This window comes from Macaca thibetana, chromosome 4 (genome assembly GCF_024542745.1).
Source record: "Macaca thibetana thibetana isolate TM-01 chromosome 4, ASM2454274v1, whole genome shotgun sequence".
In the NCBI taxonomy this organism is placed as follows: Eukaryota; Metazoa; Chordata; class Mammalia; order Primates; family Cercopithecidae; genus Macaca; species Macaca thibetana.
In genome coordinates this window covers 161186533-161196855 of record NC_065581.1, presented here as the reverse complement: position 1 = coordinate 161196855, position 10323 = coordinate 161186533, and the positions used below count along the sequence as shown (strand labels likewise).

The window sequence follows — 10323 nt, the reverse complement described above, 5'->3', positions numbered from 1 at the left end:
CTGATTTTGATGTATTGTTAAAAATCAATACATCAAAAAACAGGATGCACAAGAAGAATATTCACCAAGAAATCTATGGAAGCCCATGAAGTAGAAAGACCTGGCCAGACAGTCAAATGAAGCCTCCAGTGGAAAATTTATAGGAAAGCAGATTTTGGTTAAATATTGAAATTGTTTCAGTTAAGCTGTTGCAAAACAGTATCAGTCCAAATGGGATGCAGTGTGCACCATGTAACTCAGGAGATTCAGGCAGGGGTCTGTGCCCACTCGTTGAGGGATGACACTCAACTGGGATCCACCGCAAATGAAATAAGGCCATCTTAGTCTGAAAAATTCCAGGAGCTTTTTGTTTGTCATGTTTGTGACATACTAAGTGTTTTCATTCATTTGCATTTTGTGGCCCTTATTTTCAATGCATCTCTGCCTTATATTTATAGTTAAGATCAATGGTTCTCCTTGATATTCTTTCTGTATATCTTCAACATTTTTCCATTTCTCATCATATTTCTCTTAGATTTTAAAAAATATGAAAGAACCGTCATGGTTTTAGGTTTTAATCTCTCTACCTACTAAAATGCCCTTGTGCTTTTCATCATATTCATTGACATTCTTTTTCCTTTACCTATGTCTCTCTTTCTCTCTGTTTCTCTTTCTCATTCTCTGAAGACAAACTTTCAAGCTGAAGATCCACCATGGCCTAATTTAGACAGAATGACTTTCTTCTTGAACATTATTTGCAACTCATCTTCCCCAAACTTAAAAAAGTGAAACTAGAGCTTTTTTTTCTCTCTTCAAGTTCCAATTAATTTACATAGTTCAATGAGCAAGTCTTGTAAATTCTTCTTTCTAAAGAACGTTTCTTGCAATTGTCTTGAATCATCTCAAGTTAAGTCCTGCTGACAATGAGGACTCCTGTGCAGAAATGGTCAGCAAATTATCTTTTCACACAAAGGACAAACTACTGTGCATGAAGAACTCCATGCTTCAGGATAGCTAGAGTGAAGCCATCGACATCATCATGTGCAAGTGGTACTTTGCACTGGATTTATTAACTCAGCAAAATCTACTCATACTCTATTAACTAGCTGTAAATGAGCTTTAATAAACATACGCAATACAAATCTTGATTATTGCATATGTTATACATTTATTAAACTCTTTTATAAACTCCAAATGCAAAAAATTCATACTATTGCATAAAGGCTGAATTTGGATTTACTTTTCGTCCAAGAATAATGCCACTCGATGTTTAAAAAAAATAGATCACAGTAAATAATTAGTATTGAACACTACTTTTTTAAATTTAGTAACACGAATAAAAATAACTTCGGAAGAAACTGAAAGTTTAGGAATGTTATTAGTTTATTATTGCTAGTTTAAACACTGGAAGATTAAATCAATATAGCTGAATGATTTGTCTGTAACAATGTAATTAAATACCCCATTAGGTGCAGCTCAAGCACTCAGTATTTATGGATGGAGAAAACTATACCAGTTATCATTTTTTATCTCTCTTTCCATTTGAATAATCCTATAAGTGCCCTTTTACTAACTGACAGTTTGAAAATTACTTTATCTCTCTGCATTCATTTTCTCATCTGTTAAATTAGAGGAAGGGTACTTTCTTCCTCCTGGGTTGTGAGGATTAAATGAGATGATTCATGAAAACAGCTTAATCCGGAATCCAGCCTATAAAAAGCACTAAATAACTGTTACCCATTTTTAAGACAGTTAACACAAAAGGAACTTGGAACAAATTAATAAGTCAAGAATCTACAAATTAATAAGTCAATAATCTCATTAAAAATTTAAAAAATTATAAATCTCTACTCCAGCAATGTGACTGGAAGAACAACTCTCTGAGATTTATAATTCTAAGAATGCATCAATATTTAAGGGAGGAGATTTCTAACTTTCCATCACTGATTTGACTAAAGTCACAGGATCATGTCACAATATTGGATATTAACCCATAGCTTAGATAATAGAATTCTAAAAACATGTTTATCTTCCTGGTCTAGAACACCTCAAATAGCATACTTTCTATAGAATGTACCCTTTTTTCAATAACCCAATGTTGAGCCATTTCTCTGAACATAACTTATTATAGATGAGTTAACTATATTGATAGCCACTTTTTAAACTTTCCAAACTTTAAGCAGTTTTTTTTTTTTTCTGGTTGAATATTTCTTTGAGCCAAACAAATGAAACCTTTGCAGCTTCAAAAGGAATAGCTAAGTGCTGATAATATTAACTGCATAATTTCAGAGTCAATTTTATGTTGTACATGCCAAAGATTTTCAACCAAGAAATTAAACAGTAATTAGAATTTATCTTCCAATTACAATCTAAAAGCGATCTTTAAATGTGCTAGATTGTGTTTCACAGGTTTTTATAATGGAAATTCTCACATTACAAAACTATCATTTTAATAGGTGTGCTTGGTACATTATGCATGGGGCATGGAAGTTATTTAGAGAGAATTATATTAATACTAAAATCATTTATATGCTAAGTGATTATTACTCAGGAAAGGTTTTATTTGCAATGAATTGTTTTTTTAAATACGGGAAACAAAGAAAAATTTAATAGTGCAATACATTTCTAGTAAAAGAAGGTAGAAATTTCTAAGAAAAAGTAGGCTGATTTTCAGGAATAGGGTCATAGAAGTGCTTTTCCATAATGTACTAGTAAATGTAGATTAATGCCTTCTTTTGAATTACTTCATAAATAGTATAAGAGTACTTGTTCAATCAGTTATTATTAAGACTAGGAGAACACCCTTCTCTGTATAATATACAACCGTGTTTAACCTGAAATATCAAGTTGGCAAAGTAAATGAAGTATACATGGCAAAGCAATTTTTAGTGTATTTACCTATTATATTTGGGAGAATTGTTGGGAGAACTATGTGATTAGTTAGGAAAAGAGATTGTGAACAATTGCACCTAAAACAAACGGTCTTTTACCAAAGAATTGTGTTTAGAAATGAAAATGCTGTGTAAATTAAATTGCCTAAAAGAGTAGGGTATAAGCTTGCGCTATATCTTGCTAAAATTTGTACAAATGAATCACATGTGAGTTACTATTTTTCCCCATGAGACCCCCAGAGACCCTGGTCTCTTTGCACATGCCCACTTCCTTTTCAACTTTCCCCATAAGTTGAAGCAGCACAAGACCCTCATCAAATGGTCTGTGAAATCTTGGACTTCACTGCCTCCAGAATCATGAGCCAAATAAACTTGTTTTTAAAAATAAATTACCCAGTCTGAGCTATTCCGTTATAGCAACACAAAAATGGACTAAGGCAGCTATGTACACAGATTTTATCCATAACTCTGAGAAGGAATTTGGCTGGGATTAAAAAAAAAAAAGTTGAATGCACGCCATGTGGTTACATGCCTTCTCACACAAAAAGTGGAACAAAGTTAGAAGATTCTGTTTGATGTTTTTAATTAGGTGAACTTGCTGATAGTTTTCTGTGTTTAGAGTTTTTCTCAAGGTATTATTGATCACTACTCCATAATAGAATTGATGATATGAAAACGTTTTTGCTTCATAATGCATAAGAATTTGTGAAGATCAGCAACAGCTACTTTGATCTGCCAGCATATAATAGCTGTTAAATCAGATCAATGAAACTTCCATTTACTTCAGTACCTTAAATAAAAGAAATCTTTTGATCAGAACTACCTTAGAAATGCTATTTCTGGCAATCCAATTTACACTTTCAGAGTACCTGCCACTCAGGTTTAGAAGGAGGACCTGCTTATTTCTTGGGTGCTGGCTTTGGTTCATTCCTGTCCTATGACCTTGGGCAAGTCATTGGATCCAATGCTCAGCTTTTTCATCTGTAAAGTAAGAATAGTAACTCCAAAAATAATACTTTCCTGTCTTTTCTATTGCTGGCCCATGGGATTTTAGGTAATGTTGATGTAATTACTCAGGAAATGATACGTACTGCCTGTGACGGGGAACCATACAGTGGGACAGAGGACACCATTGGCTGAGGGACTTTACTGGAATTTTACTAGTGATGCTATTCTTTTATCGCTGTGCTAACCTCCTGAAAGACATGTTGAACTTCCTGATTTTATTCTCCGCTTATATGTAAGTCCTTGAATCATTAGATAGCATGATTCAGGTTGGAAATTACAACGAAAATCTTTAAGCCCTGTGTCTTGCCATGCCCATTCAAGGTTTTACACATTTTCAGTCTTCTCTGACTTACGGGAGTGTTGAGCTGCGCTACCTTCACTAAATTTGGCAGTTAATTTTGTATCTTCTTGAACATATACTTCAAGCTCCCAGTCATGGTCATCCAGGCACCAATTTTTTGATGATTTCATTCCAAAACCTCAATTCTACAGATGTCCCTCCAATATTTCTGTCCCCTTGTTATTCAATCAAACACGAATCAAGGTATTGTGAAGGGACTTTGCAAATGGAATTAAGGTTACTAATCTACTGACCTTAAAACAAGGGATTATTCCATGTAGTTCCACGTCTTGTAACAAAAAAAAAATGTGTAACAAATTTAGAAGGTTAGTTAACACTTTGCTTGAGTAATACTTTTTGTTATCTGGGTGGGAATCACACGAGCCCTTGAAAGCAGAAGAGGAAGGCAGATGAGATGCGGCAGAAGGGGAGGTCGAGTGATAGGAAACCCTCCATTGCTGGCTTTGAAGATGAGATGGTCATGGGCCAGGGAATGTGGGCTGCCTCAAGCAGTTGAGAGCTCCCCACTGCTGACAACCAGCCAGGAAATGGAGACCTCAGTCCTGCAACCATTAGAACTGATTTCTATCAACAACTGGGATGAGCCTAGAAGTGGATTCTTCCTCAGAATCTCTACAGGGAACATAGGGCAACTGACACTGTGATCCCCTTATTAGATTCTAATCATATCACATAGCTGAGTCTGCTGGATTTTTGATCAGCAGAACTGTGAGATAATATGTGGGTGTTGTCCTACACGGCTAAATTTGTGACAATAGAAAACCAATACACTCTCCATCCATTCACCCATTCAGCAAATATTTATTGATCTCAGGAACTGCTAAGAACAATTGCTGAGTTGGAGATAAAGCAGTGAAAAAAAAAAGACAAAAATCCCTGCCTTCATGAAATTTACATTCTAGTAACAATACCTACATTAAAACAAACAACAAACAAATAAACAAACCCTAGCTTCCAGCTCATTGCTGTTTGTTCTCACAGGCCTATTAGATTAGAACAAGACTGGACCTATTAGGCAGTCCTGATGATGGGAAATGCACCAGGTGATGCATCATCCTCCCTGACCATATGTCACACACAATTGGGTGGACTTGCAAATCTAGTTGGTTGATAGCTTCAGGACAAATGGTCTCTAATGCGCTTTGTTTGGGTTTATAAGCAAGACATACATATCATCATGTGGTCCTTAGCAAAGATTTAGCAAAAATTATATACATTGGAGCTCCTAGCAAATATTTGGAAAAGAATGCTCTTAGAAATTTCAAGAGAGACCTGATGGACAATATTTGGAGGTAGCTGAGAGAGGGTTTGTTCCTTCCCCCGAGATTGAGTTTTTGTACATTTGGAATCCAACAAACAAAAGGTCTGCCTTGTACCTGATTTTGATGTATTGTTAAAAATCAATACATCAAAGAACAGGATGCACAAGAAGAATATTCACCAAGAAATCTATGGAAGCCCATGAAGTAGAGAGACCTGGCCAGACAGTCAAATGGGATCTTCCCAGCATGCAAAGCATGTTAGTAGCACTGATGAAGCTGACATTCCTACTCTTCTGCAAGAGGATTATGTTGATGGTGGTAAATCTGAGACTGGATTGCAGTCCTTCACTATTTCATTAGCTAAGACAGTGCATTAAGTCTAAACAGCACTATTTTTGCCATTTAGCAATCTCAATCAGTCTGCCATCAATGCTGGATTTTACTGTTCCAAGTTGTACCCTGACCTCAGAGTCAGGTTATTATAGAGAGGAGTAGAAGTAAGGATGTATGGTTAGAAGAAACATAAAGTTTGCAGGATGGGGTCCATGTGTGGCAAGGTGCCCATCCTTTTCTAGACCTGCTTGTTTCCTGATGGTAGTGAAAACCTCCTTCAACCTTCAGGCCTTCCGTGGCTGTACACATTGATTCAGATTCACCGGGCGAGGCTCTGGGGAAGTCTTTGAGGGATTTGGCAAATGGAAAATGACTGTGTGGCAGCATAGAGTCCCTTTTTAAAGGATTTTTTAGGAAGCTTTGCTGCATTGGCATGTAGAAGGCACTCAACTTTTTTCTTTAAATTTTAAATGAATAAGCGAAGGATGTACTATGTGGTTCTCTCTTTGGCATCCCCCCCAAAAAAACTTTCATAAAAACCACGTTGCTCTCTATTGCTTTTGGAGTTAGCCTGGTGCATTAGTCTTTGTACAGGCAGTGCAACGAGGCTTAAGGTGAGAGCAGGAAGGCCTCATGTTCCACCGCCACCAGTGGCTAGCTCAGCATGTACACAAAGAAAGGTGAATGTGCAGGTTATTTTTTAAGCAGGTTTTTACAGGCCTGACATCACACTCCTTCTCCTCACTCCATGGCTGCCTATGGTCCTAACAGAAATTCTTTTAGAAATTTTAGTTGGCCATCAAAAAAATAGAAAAGGTACTGATTCTCTTTGAATATCATTATCCTACACTCACAGTTTATAAGAAACTTTGGAAGGACAGAACATGCTTCCAGACAGAGCAACATCTAAGACATTTGATGAGGTGGGTGTTTACCATATTTATAATAAATAAAGACACATACAAACGTATGTAACATTCATTGATTTCTGTTAGAAAAACTATAAACTTCTCAGAACCCGAGGTATGCAAATAAACATCCAACTAGCATGCAGGTCAAACACAAAGCTTAAAATAGTAGGAAAATTACCAGGCAATAATCCTGTCATTATGGGCCAATTACATTCTTGGTTTTTAAATGTTAGTATTGTATCATTAGTTTTTTAGTTGGTGACAAAGATACCTTCAAGAAATGAACTTAAGATGAAATGTAGGGGTTTTTCAAGGGGGAGCAGAGGCAGAGTTGTAATCAGTATGCAAAATCTAAACTAAAAGTCATTGAATGGAGAGTGATTTTTAATTTCACTGTATGACCACCTCAAAATGAATATAAATATGCTACTGAAGCTCATATTAAAGTCTGTATTTAAGAGCAAAAAATGTAAATTGATCTTCGAGGGCTCCAAACAGAACTTGGTCATAATAACGTTGCCATCATTACCTTTTTTCTTTATTACTTGGAACATTAATTCAAGATATACATGAGAATATAATACAGAAAGCAGGCAAGCAAGAAAATATCAATAATATTTGCAGTTTTTCTAGGGAATATGTCCATTGTATTTTTCAACTCCACCTTTATTGATGGTTAAGCTTATTCTGGGCCATTTATATTCCATTCTGTCAAAGTAAAAATTACAGATTTTTAAGAAAGGCAATAAAATGGAAAGCCGATTTCATACTAAGTGGAACATGTCTCCAACAGTTTCCTGTTTGGAGAAAGCAAACCACAAGTGTGGCAGGGAGTTGACAAGAGGGTCGCTCCACCTGGGTGAGCTGTGGACTCAGGCAGGTGTGGAGGCCGCCCTCAGCAGAACTGCTTTAAAAGTCGCGGGGAACTGGCCACGCGCTGGGGGGACAGCGGGATGTGCCTTGGTGTCCTCGGAGGGCGCGGTGGCTGTGCTCTTCTCTTGACCCTGCAGCTGGAACCCTCTCGAGTACCCTGAAGGTGTCCCCAGGCGCTGGCCGCGCGATGCCTGGGCCTTCCCTGCGGTGCAGAATGGAAAGGCCGAGGCAGCAGGGCTGCAGGCCGGGCAGCACGCGGGGTGATCAGTGCACGGCACGGGAGTGCGTTTCTCACCGCGAGCGTGCACGGGTGGGGGCATTTTTGACCCTGCGTGATCAGGATCCAGAAGGGCCCAGGGATCCCCGCGCGAGAGGCTGAGGCCAATGTAGCTGCAGGGCCGTGGAAGCCGGACGCGGGTCCCTGCAGGGGAGGCCGCGGTGGGTTCGGGCCGAGCCATAGCGGCCTCCACCGGGCTGTCCTCGGCCCCTGGAGCCGCCCTGGAGTCCAGGCAGCCATGGCTGCCGTGTCACCCCCGCCCTCCTGACCTCTGCGGCGGAGAATTCCTACACAGAGGCAGGGAGAGGCGAGGCGACACACGCCAGTCCCTCTGCGAGCTCCTGGCCCGGAGCCCGTCCGCGCTGGGCGGGGAGAGAAGGTCTGAGAGTGAAGCAAGCTCGGCGTTCCCATCCGTCTCTAGAAGAGCACGTGCGATTCAAGTAGCCTGGGAACCCAGGGGAGGGCAGAACAGTTTACTCACCCTCACTACCCACCCTTGCCAGGGGCACCGCAGTGGCAGGGAAAGGCTCCTCCACCCAATCAAGTTTAGCTTTAGTCTCTCACCCGCTTCAAACGGACCTTTTAACGATGGCATGAATAGTGATATTCAACATAACAATTACCCTTAGTGACATTCTTATTTTCTCTGCAAAGTCCACAAAGAGACCTTGAAAAAGTCATTAGTTGGTGCTCACGGAAGATTTGCATATAAAGGAAAATCAGAAGAACTCTTAATTATCAGCAAATCCAGAATAGATGATATTTTAGGGGACTTAAAAACTACAAATTATGAGCTGACTGAGCAGAGAAGCCTCCTTAAATTAAAGCTTTAGAAATTGCTATTTGCTTTCTTGCTCAGATTAAGTAAAACTTTCTGTTGCATAAATAGAAAAGAACACTGTTTTCTCTTGGGCGAATATCTGCATGCCTGCTCATTTGGGGCCCATCTTGAGCGTTTAAATACAGTAAAGCATATTATACAGATTTCTCTAGGCAGATCTGTAAGATCTTAGCTGAATTGGTGGCAATTCTGATTGGGAAATGTGCCAGTTCCCAGCTTGCAGGAAGGATGTCACTGGCCAAGCACTAGAAACCAGCCGCAACCCAGCTATTTTTTCTGTGGATCCCTGTTGGGGTACCTCAGAGGGGTGGAGGGATGACAAGGTGTCAGAAGCGTTTAAATCAGAGCAACTCCATCTTAAATACAAGCTGGGTAAAATGAGGCTGAGACCTACTAGGCTGCATCCCCAGACAGTGAAGGGACCCTAGTCGCAGGATGAGATAGGAGGTTGGCCTAAGACACAGGTCATAAAGACCTGGCTGATGAAACAGGTTGCAGTAAAGAAGCCGGCCCAAACCCACCAAAACCAAGATGGCGACGAGAGTGACCTCTGGTTGTCCTCTCTGCTACACTCTCACCGGCACCATGACAGTTTACAGATGCCATGGCAGCATCAGGAAGTCACACTACATGGTCTAAAAAGGGGAGGCATGAATGATCCACCCGTTGTTTAGTATATCATCAAGAAATAACTGTAAAAATGGGCAACCAGCAGCCCTCGGGGCTGCTCTATGGAGTAGCCATTCTTTTATTCCTTTATTTCCTTAATAAACTTGCTTTCACTTTACTCTATGGACTTGCCCTAAATTCTTTCTTGCGTGAGATCCAAGAACCCTCTCTTTGGATCTGGATCGGGACTGCTTTCCTGTAACAGAAGCACACATTTCAAACATGGCTTTGAAAACAGGTCCAGCCAAAAGCCAGTTGTCTCAACTGTCACCCGGCATCTGGGCTCTTCCGTCTGGTGAGGAGGGATACAAGAAACAGGACCTCTACCCAGCAAGGCAGATTGGGAATAACTGGAAGGTGCCAGCCCTCTGTTCTTCTAGTGGGGGCGGAGTCAGGGGAGATTACTGAAAGGATGGGATGTCTGAGTATGGATCTGGAGGGAAGAGCAGAGATATCTCCCAGGGGTCCCTGGAGTGGCAGTAGGACGGCTTGTAGGCTGAGAAGCAGGCTTCAGATCACATGGCCTGTTCCACACACAGGCAAGGGATACGAATGCCAGTTCGCGCTTCATCCTGAGCTGCTGTTTCCATACTGCAGTTCCCTTTGAGGACTGAACTCTGACCTTTTTCTTCTCTTGCCCAAATTCCTATCTAAGGGACCTGGGGAGTTACGCCCCACAAATCATAAAATCTCATCAGAGAGGTTTCATTTAAACCTATATAACGTGGCTTACTTTCCAGCCTGACTCTGGCATAATCTCACATGACAGACAAAGAAGAAAATCAAAATATTTCACCCCAAAATATGTTTCTTTGCCATATTTTGAAATGGCTTGAAAAGTCAGTTTGGGGGGAGAAAGTTGTATCTGTAAAGAATCTCTATTAACATAATAGATCCTTCCCCATTCCGTGCCCTCCC

General features: G+C 40.1%; 1 protein-coding gene and 1 long non-coding RNA gene across 3 annotated transcripts in view; both read right to left on the bottom strand.

Annotated features, from left to right (window-relative positions):
* LOC126953713 (uncharacterized) overlaps window positions 1–8049 on the bottom strand; it is a 43142-nt gene extending 35093 nt beyond the window's left edge. Inside the window, exon 1 of the long non-coding RNA XR_007725320.1 lies at window positions 5616–8049. This is a non-coding gene — a long non-coding RNA (uncharacterized LOC126953713). The remainder of the gene's footprint in view (window positions 1–5615) is intronic.
* PACRG (parkin coregulated) overlaps window positions 1–10323 on the bottom strand; it is a 584691-nt gene that overhangs the window by 212436 nt on the left and 361932 nt on the right. The window lies entirely within an intron of this gene.